The sequence below is a fragment of the Mandrillus leucophaeus genome, unplaced genomic scaffold, assembly GCF_000951045.1.
Source record: "Mandrillus leucophaeus isolate KB7577 unplaced genomic scaffold, Mleu.le_1.0 Scaffold48, whole genome shotgun sequence".
In the NCBI taxonomy this organism is placed as follows: Eukaryota; Metazoa; Chordata; class Mammalia; order Primates; family Cercopithecidae; genus Mandrillus; species Mandrillus leucophaeus.
In genome coordinates this window covers 2,960,992-2,964,702 of record NW_012105142.1, presented here as the reverse complement: position 1 = coordinate 2,964,702, position 3,711 = coordinate 2,960,992, and the positions used below count along the sequence as shown (strand labels likewise).

General features: G+C 46.7%; 1 long non-coding RNA gene across 1 annotated transcript; it reads left to right on the top strand.

The window, feature by feature from the left end:
* The first annotated feature begins 540 nt into the window (after positions 1 to 540).
* Positions 541 to 2,519, top strand: LOC105550355. The gene is made up of 2 exons (XR_001007698.1): positions 541 to 620; positions 2,214 to 2,519. It is a non-coding gene; the product is annotated as an uncharacterized LOC105550355 (long non-coding RNA).
* Positions 2,520 to 3,711: the final 1,192 nt, after the last annotated feature.

Here is a 3,711-nt window from a genome sequence, read left to right as displayed (position 1 = left end):
GCATTGCACTCTACAGATGAATTTCCCTACCTTTGCAGGAGGAAAAGCAGTGGCCCTCTGGTTACTTGGTTGCCTGGGATTTAAAGCTGGGAGTAGACTCCACAGCGCGTTTTTGTTTGTGGTTGGAATTTTCGAGTTATACACTCCCTGGGCTGTTAGCTGAAATATTAGTGCATCTTCACAAATAAAATCAGTCCAGGAAAAGGGTTGCTAGAATTTCCAACAAAGGCTGTCTTTGCCCTTCCACGTACTTCCTAGATGGGAGTTCTCAAGCCAGTCTTCGGAATCTGAATCCTACCAAGTGATGCCCGCCTTCTGCCTGCTACTCTGGGCCCCTGGATCTGCTGTCCTCTGGCACAGGCATCATTTGCTCCCTGGAAGCTGGGGAACCTTGCTTGGCAGTCACTAGGAAACTAACTTAGAAAAACAGCCTCCCCAGCACCTGTGCCAGCAGGCAGGAATCCACCTGCTTTTTCCAAAAGTGTTTGCCTGTAGGGAGACTGCCTGAGGCCCATGTAAATTCAGAAATTTCTGGGGTTTGGCTTAGCAGACCCAGAGGGCCCTGGAAGACACTGAGCGATTTTCCTCTGTGGCGTCCGTGAGAGTCAGTGTCGCTGCTGGTGGGTCCATTTTTCCCACTCAGAGAGTTGGGGCACCCCCTAAATAATTGAAGTATTAGTAACAGTTTCTTTCCCCTTCTGCAGGCACTCCCAGAGGTCTGCCGTTTTCTTTGCAAGAACAGTTGGCATTAAATATGCTGGGTGTCAGTGCAGCAGTGAGGTGGTTAATTTTGACTGAATATTATGCTATATAACCACTTGGCATTTAACTTGAAAAATGGCTTTCTGCTTCACCTGTCAGCATACCCAGTTCTCATCAAATAAGTGAGTGAGAAAAATTTTTAAATTTCAATTTCCTGATGCTATTAGACACTACTTCTTCCATACTTAAACAGTTTAGCAGTGCGTGTACAGGTTTTGGTATTCAGACCATGCCTCAGACTACATGCTATTACAATAGCTTTTTTGTTTAAAGGGTAAAGAGATGCATGGATCTTTATCTTGAGGTTAGGAAAATGTATTGCAGGAACACGGCCAATCAGGTTCTGAATAACTTTGAAACATGGTACCGTCACCCCAGTGTAGTACAAGGAATTCCAACGCCTACGGTAGAGGATTTGAGAGTGTCAGAAGAAAGCCTTAGAAATGAAGTAAATGTGCAGAGTAATCCCGCATGGTACTTCAGGGGGAAATTGATCACTCAGGTTAGCATTAATCTATTTTTACTGTTCCTTTTGTCAATTATAATTCAGTAAACCATGCCAGGGACTTACATTCATGAACTCTCTATGTTTAAGATTAAAACCCCAGGCTCATCCACTTATGTGAATTAGACATCTCCAGTTGTTGGTAGTTCAAACAGGCTGATTAGCGTCACCTCATTTTGTTTATACATCCCTAAAATGAAAAGCCGGCAGAGGGAAGATGACAGTATTTGATTTCTATGTCTCTGAACCACCTCGTCATAACTCATTTTTATGGTGGATGTGCTGTGAACAGGATGGGAAACGTGCCTTGTTGGTTTAAGAAAGGGTCAACAAGCAATGGCCTGTTGGCCAAATTCAGTCTGCCTCTTCCCTGGCCTGTTTCTGTAAATAAAGTATTATGTGGACAGAACCACACACCCTTATGTATCGGTTTATCTGTGGCTGTTTTCAGTCTGTAGAGTTGAGTTTTCCCAACAGACACAATATGACTCACAAAGCGTTCTTATCGGCCCTTTACAGAAAAAAGTTGTCTCCCTGTAATTTCAAGCCTCAAATGCTCATTTTCTTCCTTTTGTGATGCCGGGCCTAATTTTTCCATATCTTTAGAGGGCACATTTCTAGAAAGGATGAATGGCTTGAGAAGTTTCGTACTTATGAAGAGGTTTTATTTTTGTTGTTGTTGTTGTTGTTTTTTCTTCACTTAGGCTGGATGAGGGGGATGTGAAATCATTCTATTTTACACATATGAAGACTGAGGTTCAGCAGGGCTCAGCGACCTGTTACAGGCCACACAGCTGGGAATAAAAACACGAACTCCATTCTTCGTGGGAACTGTGGGGATTAAATACATCAGTAAATGCAAATGGGTTGAAAAAATGTTCCCAGCATAGAGCAAATTTGCAATCCTTGCTAAATATGATTATTCCCTTTATTTGCATGGTTCCAGGGCCCTTACCCTGGTATACCAGGTGGCCAGGAAGAAGGGACTCCTGCTGCTGTCAGCCTGTGCCAGCAACACAGAGACCCAGGCCTTCAGTCCAAGCGGGGCTCTGTGCCTCCATCGGAAACACGAACCAGATTTCCCCGTAATGGGCTCCATATTTTGGCCCAGCAGCCTTAGATGTCTGGCCAATAGGAAAGCTATGTCCTTCCTGCACAATTTCAGCCCTAAGAATCTGTGACTTTCTCTCCCTGGAGGCCTACAGAACAAGAGGAGGGAGGGTTTGAAATCAATAAATAGATTGCACACCTACAGGGCTCTGCCATTTGTCATCTGTGACCTACGCAGGCATTCTGGGGCTTACGCTATCCTGAGCTGTGTGTGTTTCCATGGTCTCCCATTATCCTCCACTTTGACCCCTCAAAATATTGTTTCAACTTCCAGGAGGCTGGATGATGGGGAGAGAGAGGCGGAGAGAGAGGGAGGAAGCAAAGGAGCTGGCGGAATGAGAGGGAACATGTCCAAAAATGCCGACTCCAGCCAACTGTATCAGATGCCAGCTGCCAGTACCACCCTGGTCCCTCTGAGGTCAGCCAGGTAGCTGGAGCCCTTCCTTGCCTTCCAGGCAAACAGGCTGCTACTCCAACGGAAAACAGCCCTCAAATGCAGCCCTGCTCGACTTCTCAGAAGGCCAGGGAGGAGAAAGGGGATTGAATTAACCAACGTATTCAACATACGGTCTCCAAGGTGAAGTGGAAAATCAACAGCATGACCTTTAAGGCCACTGACTCATTCACTCCGACATACATTCTATAGGTGCTCATGGTGTGCCCAGGAGGAGAGGGGCAGGGAACGGACAGCTCCTACCCCGAAGAGCTTTGTGTCACCCATGTCATCAGCCCAAGCACTGGCTTAATAGAGGGAACTCGTTCTAAAGGTATCAGAAGAGTAAATTGGAGATGGTAATTGCAGGACATGATGGCAGAGGGAAGAAAGAGGTGGCGCTTTAGGAATAGGGTCTGGAGCTGTTCCCATAAACTAGGGTCATGGAGGAAGGCGCTGCCCATGAGCCTTGTGAAACCACAGAGGTGATGCTGCTACAGGCAGATATGCCACCCCACCACAAGCCCAGACTCTCGGGGGTACGACAGACAGTTATTTGGGTTCATTCCCTAAGGTGCCTTTTAACGAGAGAGTCTCAAGACAGCAGGGCAGGGAGCATGTGAGGCAGGAGGAAAGTTCCAGCTAAAAAGACAATCCCATTGGTTCAGCCGGGACTCTCAAGAAGATGGGTGCTTTCCTAAATGCAACGAAGGCAAGCAATAAGAAGGATGGGCGTTCCTCCCAAGGCTGCTGGGAGCTCACTTGGTAAATATGAGCTGGTCTCCTTGCCAGGCGGGGCCTCAGCTCCCTGACCTGTAGCAGTGGGATGACAGGGTCAGCTCAGAGGTGTTACTCATCCATGTTATCAAAGGGAACAGTTTTAAAGTTCACCACTTAGAAG